We start from the raw sequence: 11460 nt of genomic DNA on the forward strand, positions 1-11460 counted from the left end.
TTGATTAGGTCTTAGGGAAGACTGTTCCCACAGTGGCAAATACTGCTTCACTATTAATAATATATGAATATCTTTGTTAATCCATCCCTTTAGAGTTTAAGACACAGGATGGAGGTGGCCACCTAAAGATAACATTAATCCCCCTTTCTAAGACTGGGCAGGTAGATCTCACATGGAGCCCACAATTAATCTAAAAAAAGCAAATCTGGTTGTGCCAAGTACATACCATATCAGAACTTCAGTTACAACCCAAGGCTCACCTAAGGTGTAACTAGGACAAAGAAAGGCTCAAATAATTGTTGAATGTTCCACTTTGGAAATATCAAATCAATTGTCAGAGCCAACTTCCAATCCTCACAAGATGTGCAGAACTTTTGATAACAGGAAAACAGAAAAATGATCCAGAGGCAGTCTTATATTAGGAAAACTGGAGACGATTTAAGATGCATTAGGTCAGTGTTTCTCAACCCAACTTTAAGATGCATGGACTTCAGCTCCCAGAATTCCCCAGCCAGCATGAGAAACTCTGCACTGGTTTAAAAAGTGCAGATTATTTCAGATTTTGAAATCCCCCAGCCAACCTGGCTGTCATTGCTTCTCATGGAATTGCCTATTGCTGCTTAGAAATAAATGCCTCTGTATTGGATGGGTCATGCTCCCAGCTAAGTGTGCAAAAGACTGCAGTTTCAATCTGTGTATCATCATGGCGACGTCATGCCCCCTGGAATGATACCACCAGCAGCACCACCAAGATTTGTGTGGCTCCCACACTTCTTACAGCCAGGCAGCTACTAAAAATCTATTGAATAGATAAATTGGATAGATGAAATATGGTCACATAAACATAAACACACTTAGCTGAAACCATTTGAGACATGATGGGTAACTTATTAAGCACTGGTACTGATAAGGGTTGGGTCTTAATTTACTCCCAATTATAAATACTAGGGGTTGTCTACCGTTATCTATTTTCATGATATCTGCCACAAAGGAGGTAAAGTCATCATCTCGTTTTCTGAACCAACAAACCAAGGATAATCATAGTTCCTATGCTCAGTGTTCCCCTCCCCCTTCTCTTCCTCATTATTATTATATCCTGCCTGTGTTTTGTAAACTCAAGGTGGTGTACATAATGGTCCCTCCTATTTTCCCTGCAACAACAACCCTATGAAGTGGGTAGGGATGAAAGAGAATAACTGGCCCAAAGTCACCCAGCTGGCTTTCATGCCTAAAACAGGATTAGAACTCATGATATCTTGGTTTGCAGTCCAGCACCATCGCCACTACAGGTAGTCCTCGCTTAACAACCATCTGTTTAGTGACAGTTCAGACTTACAACAGTGCTGAAAAACCTGACTTATAACCGGTCCTCACACCATTGCAGCATTCTCCCTCAGCCACATGATCATGATTTGGGCGCTTGGCAACTGGTTTGCATTTATCACCATCTCAGCGTCCTGGGGTCACATGGTCACTATTTTTGTCCTAACAGTCAGGAACCACGCTGAGACAAGGAATAGGTCTCTAGTGTTTTATTACAGCTACATTAGACAGAAAATCCTAACAAACTGAAGAAGCGTGGGAAAAACCCACAGATAAACCCTGAAAGTTAAGTCGGGTCTGATCTGTGTCTCTTTGAATGGCTGCTCAACTCCTCAGTACTACGCATGCGTTTTCCCCCCTGGATCGGGGCCCCCTCCTGCTCACCATCAGTACTCATGACAATTTTCAACCTTCCTGGCCAGCTTCTGGCAAGCTAAATCAATGGGGAACTGTGTGATTTATTTAACAACCACGTGGTTCGCTTAACACCCACAGTGATTTGCTTAATGACTGCCACAAAAAAATTTGTAAGATCGGGTCAGATTTGCTTAATAACTTTATTTAGCAACCAAAATTCTGGCCCCAATTTTGGTCATTAAGTGAGGACTACCTGTACACCAAACTGGCTCTCTAATATGTTGTTGATGGAACTCATATTAAATTGACTTTGATCTGCTGAAATAAGGATATTCTCTCCTTTTGTGTGTGTCTCTCAAAAAAGTCCATTTAAAAAACTCCATGCATTTATATAGTCATGCATTCATCCACCAAGCAAAATTTAGGAGTGAGACCCTTGACAATTCAATTTCAAACAGAATTTTATTTCTATTTTTCACCTTCCTTCTTCCATATCTGCATGCCATAAGTCAAGCTTATTTTAAAAAGTAATTCTCAGGCAGAAGGGGTGGAAGAAAAGCTGAGCCAAAACAATGACAAATTTGTCAGCTTTTCAGAAATTTATAATTAAATACTTTTCCCATGTAAAATATTAAACTGGAAGAGAACTACATAATTGCGATACTTCCAGTGAGAATGGCATGTGCATGAGTCATTCAGATGTGTTTAGTATAGAAGTACTTCTTCAAAATACAAGTTTGATAGCACATAAACTTCGGTGAATGAGTAAGAACACATTTAGGTAAAATAAGGGGAATAAAAATTAACTTTCTAAAGACATTTTCAAACAGTGGAACTATTGCCCCAGAGTAATTCCAGTAGACAGAATCTAGCAGCATTCATTGTCAAATTCTAGCAGGTAAGAGGCAAACTTTAAAGATAGAAAGAACAGGTAACATTTTGGAAATCTGGCCCTGGGTGGTCAACCCGAGGAGTGTTTGTGTCCTTGGCAGTAATACGGAAGTGGCTGTCTACGGCCTTTTCCTCAAGCCACTTTACACCCTCGGGGTTTCCTGATGTAGAAGGCAGAGGGAGTGGCCTCGAAGGACAGGAGGCAGAGCTGCTACCAAGGCAAGGGTCAGATAAGAGGGGACTGAGCCTGGGCCAAAAAAGTAACTTGAGAAAACGTCTCAGAGAAGCCCCTCTGTCATACTCTCCGCTCAAATGTTCACAGAACACCCTTATCGGAATCGTATCCATCTTTCTCATACCTGTGTCAGCAGACTGAGAGTTGCCAGCAGGGAGGGGGAGCCAGATCAGAGTGTGAATTATTTTGTTTAGGCTAGGTGTTTATTGCCCAAGGCCATCTGGCCAAATACCATCCAGGCCATCTGCTAGCAAGGGAGGGGGCATTTGCTTTCGGGGTCAGGAGGGGGGAATTTAGCGATTTTTGAGTTTTAAATTGTAGAAGGTGTGGGGGAAAAGGCATTCACGACTTTTACATTGTATCGGACGCTTCGCATCATTAAACGGTTAAAAGAGCTCAAGCCTCTAGTCTGTCCTTGAATGAATGCTGGAGCGTTCTGGTCATTACACCCTCCCTAGTTCACACTGAGGGAAGGGGGGAAGCGCATTCAGACTTCCAAGATTCTGTACTAGAGCTGTTACAATAAAAGGAGTCCTATCTACATATATGGCATTAGTTTCTTAATCTGGTCTACCTTGTAGGGACATCTGGTGATCTTCCTTCAGTATGTTACAGGAGCCAAAGGCATACTGAGATCATGCCCCTTTCTTTAGAGCTACATTAAAAATGAGTAAGAATACAGTAAGAATAAAACATGACAGGGCGTTTTATTTACTTCAATATACATATTTGAATGCTCTAGTTTAACCAGGAAGGGGGTGAAAGGGAATTCAGCCTTCTTCTAAAATAAACAAGTCAAGCCTTGCTCTGGAACTTAAAGTGAAATTAAATGTTTAGCTCTTGTAGGCCAAGAGAAAAAAAAAGTTTGATTGCATAATCCTATAATAACCTTCAAGGCTTGGAAACCAGACAAACTTTTCTAGAAAGGGATTATTTTAATCGCTTTTTAAAGCCAACCTCATGATTTCTGGAGTTGTGGGAGCGAGCCAAGATAATTGGACACTTCAGTTTCTTCACAGAAGAGACTTTTAAAAGTTTTTTCACAGAAGAAACTTTTAAGTACACACTCTTTCCCTCCCTCCCCGTTTGCTCCCTGCTTCCAAATGCCAGTCACAACTTGAAGGAAGCACTCAATTCTTTTGATAGGGAATCCACTTAAACATGATTACAATCAACTTCAGCTTTCTTTTTTTTCCAAAAAACTCTCAAGCACTTCTGCTCAGATTCTACATTCCAAGAACTAAGTTCCAAGCAGGGGGGACTTCCTTTTAATCATGGATTCTCCCACATTTGCTCATAATCAATATCCAACCTAACTTTCTTCTATACTAAGATGTTAGATATTTGAATTCCTCCATTTTCGAGCCTCATGGTGTCATCAAAGGTCTTCCAGCTATACAGATGTCAGCACCACACCAAGACTGCTTGGGGTCAAGCCCCTTAGCAGAGCTCATTTGCTAATCATTCTTGGCTATGGTCAAGACAATCTATTTCAGTTCCAGGCTTCACTCCAAAGTAACGTTACATAAAGACATGAGAATCATTTAAAATAGATGCTAATCGTTTCCATGTTGTGCACCTCCAACTAAGCATGCCAACAGAAGGCTCCCCTCTCATAGGAAAGTAGCCCTAAATTCATATAATCAGTTGTGGATCTGCAAGGATTTTTACCCACAGCTTACATGGTTGAAGTCACCAAAACTACACCATGGGCTCCAAGCAATCTACTGATGGCTTCCCTGGTCCCTCCAGGGTCTATGCCCTGCCTAATGGTTTACTTGGGTTGCCTACCCCTCCCTTTATGGCAATCAGAAAATTCCAGATATTGAGAATATTTGCAAAAATTTAAACCAATGACACTCTTCATGTTATTTGTTTTTGTTAAAAAAGATAGGTTTTTTCATGAAAAATATTTTAGTTATGTTAATATCTAACAGGTTTAATAGTTATTTTACATGATTCAATAAATAAATATTCATGGAATCATCATTTTTAATTTTTAATATGATAAATATTGATAAATATTGCCCATACAAACAAAAGCTCTTTTAGGGTCCTCCATAATTTTTAAAAGTGGGAAGGAGTCCTTTAAGAAACACTGCTTTAGACTAACTGCTTAGCACAGGAAGAGGTTTTAACTCTTTACCCATACCCTGTTGTTTCATCCAGAATGAGCTCCTTAAACCTTCAATTTGCTCCTCATACATGATCTGAGCTGAGTGATTTGAGTTCCCAGGGAATGAAATGGGATAGAGTTGAAGGCTTGGTCGGGATTCAAGTTAAAGCATATTTTTTATGAAGGAAAATTGGGGGATGCCTCTATGAGGAAGAATTTGGTTTTCCAAATGATTTGAGCCTGTCAAATCTTAACCATTGAACAAGCAAACTCATAGTTTCAAGCCTCCAGCAATCCAGCTAGAGTGTTGTACTCAGTTCCTTTGGCTTTAGATGCTGTAAAGTCAAGCAGAGTTCATTCTTCCCCAGCCTCTTTCCCATAGAAGATAGTGAAATTAATGGGACAGGCATCAAATAAAGTGAGGATCAGAGCTTAAGGAAAGACTTAACATATGAGAAGGGCAGCTTTTGGAAACCATTCCTGCTATCTTAACACGGCACCCCGGATATAGCACTGGGCTCATGCAACACTATATACTTTGTTTATGCAGTATGCCCACATAATCAACCATATTAGTGCTTACTGTGATGGCCTGGTTCACACAATAAGATGAAACCATTAGTGGCTTCCTACAACCACAAATTACCCCATTTCAGCCCAACCTAGCATGGCATAAAAACTCAGAATCTGTGTTTCATGAAAGAGATGAAGTTGTCACATCTTCAGAGAGGTCTTCAATGAACTGCATAGTTGACTTACTGTGGTAGTGGATTCCCACAACGGGCAGAGGATTGGATAAGGTGACCTTCAAGGTCCCCTTACTTTCTACAAATCTGTAAACCTGAAACACTGAAATTCATGCCTCTCCTTTGATATGATCTCCTTCTCTCCCTGTGCTTTTCTTCCACACATTCATCATAGGGGAAGAAAAGAAACAGGATAGTAGCAAAACAGAGTGAAACATGCATGCAACATTTCAAGACTATGGGAGGTGGGGAGGGGAGGGGAGGGGAGGGAGGAAGGAAGGAAGGAAATGGGAGGGAGGGAGGGAGGGATTGAAAGTGCAGCAAACAGCTTATGAGGACTACTCCTGCATCTCTGTAGGTTTTGTGAAAATTAAGTAACACCTGAGATACGACAGGGGACCTGTTGGAGAGCCCAAGTGCCTTGAAAGAATTGCTCAGCATGTGTTCCAGCAGAATAGCAGTGAACTTAGTTGTCAAATGCTCTGTCCAAGTCAAGCCCTGTTCCCACCTCTAGTCAAAAGGAACCGCACAACCCATCTTTGCCGTGGTCACCAGCAAGGAAATCTTGTGGTGACAAATCCCTCTGCCAAGTTCTTGTGACAGGAAAGAGATGCTGATCAGCCACAGCGAACCTGAGAAGCCCCTTTATTAATTTATCAGCAGCTCCAAATGCTGAAAAGACCATCTGTTCGGTGAGGGACCGGAGCCCAATCTGTCAGCAATTTCTAATCTTAATTGCTGAATTAGATGAGTCTAAAATGGAGCAAATCGGTTACTGAGCCATTTGCACAACTATCTGTTGAAACCTGACATGATGCATTTCTTGTTTTGAAAGTTCTGTCTAAAATATTACTAAAAAGGGTACACAACTAGATGCTGACAAAGTTTTCTTAAAAAGTATAACTACAAACTAAGCATAATTGATCATGGTATTGCTGAATACAGTTTAATCCACTGAGAAATGCTTTCTATCAGTGAGCACATTCTAATCAAAAGTTTGCATCCTATAACAAACTTGCTATTTCAGATTACACTACTGTAATTCAAAGCTGACGAGGTTTTTCCTGTCTAGCTAGGGCCCTCTGATCTGCTCTTTTCTTCCTCAAATAATCTGCTGTTTACCTGTACGTTTTTTAAAAAAACAACAGAGAGATATTTCATTTTAAGTTTGTACACATGCCTACCCCATAAAATATCTATTCACTACTATGTACCAGCTGTTAAGATATATATAGACGATACCATAAAAATTCTGAGAGTGCCTTGGACTGCAAGAAGATCAAACCAGTCCATCCTCCAGGAAATAAAGCCAGACTGCTCACTTGAGGGAATGATATCAAAGGCAAAACTGAAGTACTTTGGCCACATAATGAGAAGACAGGACACCCTGGAGAAGATGCTGATGCTAGGGAGAGTGGAGGGCAAAAGGAAGAGGGGCCGACCAAGGGCAAGGTGGATGGATGATATTCTAGAGGTGACGGACTGGTCCCTGGGGGAGCTGGGGGTGTTGACGACTGACAGGAAGCTCTGGCGTGGGCTGGTCCATGAAGTCACGAAGTCGGAAGCGACTGAACGAATAAACAACAATACCATAAAAATCATATGGTAACGTAGGGCAGGATCCTCAACCTAGGTCTGTTCAGATGTGTTGGACTTAAATCCCACGATTCTCTGCCAGCATCGTCATTGCCAACTCTCCTTTCAGTGGAACGCGAAAACTTATTATTATAATTACACTAAGAAGATAATGCTAGTGGCTGAAGCACAGAGATAATCAAACGTCTTGCCAGGATACCATCAAGACAGTGTGGGCGATTCTGTCCTCCCACCCCCATTTTATTCTTACTGGTGCCCAGGTTGATAGATTAGTCTCAGCAAGTAAACTGTTCAACCAAAGATAGCCGGCGAAAACAGAGATGTACAGAATGATCCCAATTCTTCTTTGTCACAGTAAATTTCTCAACACAGATAAAACAGCAGGGGCCAAGAAACACGTATCTTAACATTGGGGAGGCTCAACATACAAAACCCCGTTATTAAACTTTTCTCCTCCCCATGCTCAAGGAATTGGTCACACTGAGATCCTTTTCTTTGTAAAATGCTGCAGGTAGCATACACTCCAGTGAACTAGCTGTTGAGCACTGGAGAAGAATGAACTGATTTTCTACCTTAAAATTTAGTCCTCTTACTGGGTCACCACAGAGATTGCCAATTCACCTTGTACGCTTACAGGAATATAGACATTTCTCTCTGATTTGTTATTCCTGGCAATGCAACTTGAAAGGTATTATTTTTAATAAAAGACCCCCTACTGGCAAAGAATAAACTTTCCATTTGTTTGCAGGATATGCTTAATTTGGTTAGTGAATGAACTTGTTTTCTGGTACACGCAATAAACTGCACCATGTTTTTAACACAAAGGCTGAGTGTCCTGTGTACGCTGGGAAAGAAATCAAGCTTAGTGTGCGATGTGAAAGCAGTCGCTATATCCTTAACTGACATAGTTAAAGGAAAACCTATTATAGCGGTGTTTCTCAACCTTGGCAACTTTAAGGCGCGTGGACTTCAACTCCCAGAATTCTGGGAGTTGAAGTCCATGTGCCTTAAAGTTGCCAAGGTTGAGAAACACTGTACTATAGGCCTCCAGGTTGGCAAATTCTCACTTGCAAGTCAGTGGTTGCAGAGTTTGAGATCCTCTGAAGGAAGATGCCCTCTTTCCTTCTGAACAGACTTTGAATGTTTTTTTTTTTAAAAAGCTGCAATTTGTGTTTTTTAAACACTGTTGCATATTTATACAATGTATGAAACTTTTTTACTTTTGGCTTTGGTTCAAGAGCTTCCTGCTAGTAAACTCTTGAAAGCTAACTGTCATCAGCAATACTTTTTTCTCATTTCCTGTCAACGCTCATCTCCGATCAGGGCAAGATCAAAAACAAGAACAAAAGTAGCCACTGCTTAGCAGAAGCTAATGGGTTATACCTCCCCTTTCCCCTTAACTCAATTGATGTATGGGCCAGATGTTTCCTATTGAAATCTCATGCCAGGCGTTGGCCAGACTTCTCATTGCATTAAACCAGGGTTACCAAACAAGGTCTTTCCTGATGTTGTGCCCAAAGTATGAAAGTCTAAGCCTAGTTATCTTCGCCTCTAGGGAACATTCTGGCTAAAACTGATTTGTTTGTTCTTCTGGCAGTCCATGGTATTTTCAATAATCTTTGCCAACACCACAATTCGAATGCATCAATTCTTCGTCTATCTTCCTTTTTTAATGTCCAACTTTCACAGGCATATGTGGCAATTGAGAAGACCATGGCATGAGTCAGACACACCTTTGTTTTTAAACTGGCATCTTCATTTCTGAAAACTTTAGATAGGTCTTTGATGGCAGATTTTCCCAGCGTGATACATCGTTTGATTTGGGCACAGCATCAGGAAAGACCGATCGCTTGAAAAGGACATCATGTTCGGTAAAGTCGAGGGCCAGTGGAAAAGAGGAAGACCTTCAATGCGATGGATTGATACAATCACAACAATGGATGCAAACATTGGAACAGTCAGGCGTATGGCGCAAGACCGAACAGCATTTCGTTCTGTTATATATAGGGTCGCCATGGGTCATAAACAACTCAACGGCAACTAACAACAACAAACCAAAGGTACAATTAGCTGGACAATTAACATGCGGACAAGTCGTCTTAATGTGAGTAGGAACCAGCTAATCTGCAGTCCTCAACCCAGTTAACTAGGAAGCAAGTATAGCCAATCCCAGACTTACTTCTGGGAAACCTACTTCTGAGTCAATTTCCTGGCAACCTTCCTGGCCCTTGCTAGAGGTGTTGGGACCACAAAGCTCCAGAAATCCGACAGGGTGGCTGGGCATTCTGGGTTTTCAAGCTATCGGTGGATGCCAAGTTGGAAAAAGAAGAACCACTTTCCGCTTTGCGTTTTACTTGACCTAATTAAAAGTTGCATTCAAGCACCGCCTTTCAAATATATGCTTTCAGGTCCAACACCCTTCAATCCACGCAGCCGTGCGTTGGGGTGGGGGCGGTCTAAAGGTGACAGGCTTGCTTCCCCACCCCCCATCACTCAGACTTGCAGTACAGTATTATCTACAAGTCATTTTTACCCTAAAGGAGAGCAGGAGGTCCGGCCAGCAGATCGTCGGAACGACGGCTTAGCACCCGGCCTGCTGCGCGCCCGGAGTAGCGGAGCTGAAAACAGGCGGCGGCGCACGTGGCGAGGCGCCCTTCCCGAGGCAGAAAAGGGGCCGCCTCGCCCGCCCTTCCCCTTTCGGCGACCCCGGACCGCCTCGGCTCCCGCCGCTCCCCCTCGCTCGGCGAGCCCCACCTGTCCGGTCGGTAACCCGGGAAGGCCGCCCCGCCGCCGCCGGCCCCGCAACTCGGCCGAGTCCTCCCTCAGCCACACGGACTCCCAACCGAGACTGCTCGGGCTCCATCAAGCGGCGGCGGCCCGGCCCCGAGGCAAGACAGTACCCGAAAGGGCGCGGGAGAAGGAAAGTCGAGGCGCAGCCTTGCCGGCCGCCCGTTCCGCTACAGGGGTGGATGGGGCCCTCCTGAGAATGGGGGCCGCGCAGGCCAGAAAGTTGGAGCCGTCTCCGCCAACCCGCCCGCCCCCGGTTCGAGCCCGGAGGCGCCTCGCTCTGCCCCACGCGTGCAGGGGTCCGGCAAAGCAGGGAGCCGGCTCGCTTGCTCGCCCTCGCTTCCCTCCGCTCCCGAGGCTGCGTTCCCACGACGCGTCTCCCCGGCTGACTCAGTTAAACGCCCCTTCCAGCGCCCCCTGCCCTCCAGGAGCGCCGGCCCTCCCGCCACCGTCCCGCCGCGTTTGAGTGGCGACACGCGGGCAGAGGGACTTCGCGCGCCGCGGGCGTTCCCCGATCTGCCCTCCGGCGCGCCGCGGAGCCTGCTCGCCGACCCGGGGAGCGCCGGGGCTGGCCCCGGCTCCGCTTCGTCACAGCGCGGCGGCGGCGGCGGCGCCGTCCGGCTCTCCTCAGCCCGCGAGGGAAGCCCGCCCGGGAAAGGACAGCCCGCCGAAGCGGCGCGACGCCGGCCCCCTCCCGGAGCCCCCGGCCGCGCCCCCTTCGCCAGCGGGGAGTCTTTTTTCCGAGGAAGGGAGCTCCCTGGTGCGCAACGCCGGCAGGCAGCCCACCCGCCTGCCTGACTGCCCGGCACTCGCTCGCTCACCGCGTCCGAGAGGCTGCCGCCTCCGGGCAGCCCTCCGCGCCGTCCCGCTGCGGCCGCGGCCGCCGCCTGTCCCTTTGTCCTTCCGAAGTGGCCGCCGCCGCTCGCGGGTCCAAGCGAGCCGAGGGGACCTCCTCGTCGCTCCCGGCGGCGCCGGCACAGCCTCTCCTCCTCGCGAACGCGCCGGAGCGCCTGCCCGCCCGCCCTAATATAGTGCTCCCTCCCCGAGAAAGCCACGTGGATGCCAGCGAGCAAGCGAGCGAGCGCAAAACTCGCTCCGGAGGGGCGCAGCGGGCGGATTCCTCCCCGTCGGCCGGGGAGCGAAGGGAGCCTCGATCCGAGCCCGCCCGCCTGCCCGGCCTCTCCGGCGGACTCCCTGGGGAACGGGAAGGCGTGGGTGTGCGCGGCACAACCGGGGAGGGGCCGAGGGAGCAATTGCGCTGCGGAGTCCGCCGGCCCTGAAGCGGAGCGCTGCGAGTCCGCTCAAAGGAGGATCGCTCCGTTTGCGGTTGTGGGAATCCAGCGCTGTTCCAGCGGGCCGGGTAAATCGGGCCGCCACCTTACCCCCGCCTATGGTTTCTTTGTTCAGTC

At 46.1% G+C, this 11460-nt stretch overlaps 1 protein-coding gene across 1 annotated transcript in view; it reads right to left on the reverse strand.

Moving 5' to 3' along the window:
* The window catches only part of ST3GAL1 (ST3 beta-galactoside alpha-2,3-sialyltransferase 1), a 106073-nt gene extending 94885 nt beyond the window's left edge, over nucleotides 1-11188 (reverse strand). Inside the window, exon 1 of the mRNA XM_063299698.1 lies at nucleotides 10873-11188. The gene's annotated coding sequence lies outside the window, so the exon portion shown is untranslated. The remainder of the gene's footprint in view (nucleotides 1-10872) is intronic.
* Nucleotides 11189-11460: the final 272 nt, after the last annotated feature.

The sequence above is a fragment of the Candoia aspera genome, chromosome 3 (genome assembly GCF_035149785.1).
Source record: "Candoia aspera isolate rCanAsp1 chromosome 3, rCanAsp1.hap2, whole genome shotgun sequence".
NCBI lineage: Eukaryota > Metazoa > Chordata > Lepidosauria > Squamata > Boidae > Candoia > Candoia aspera.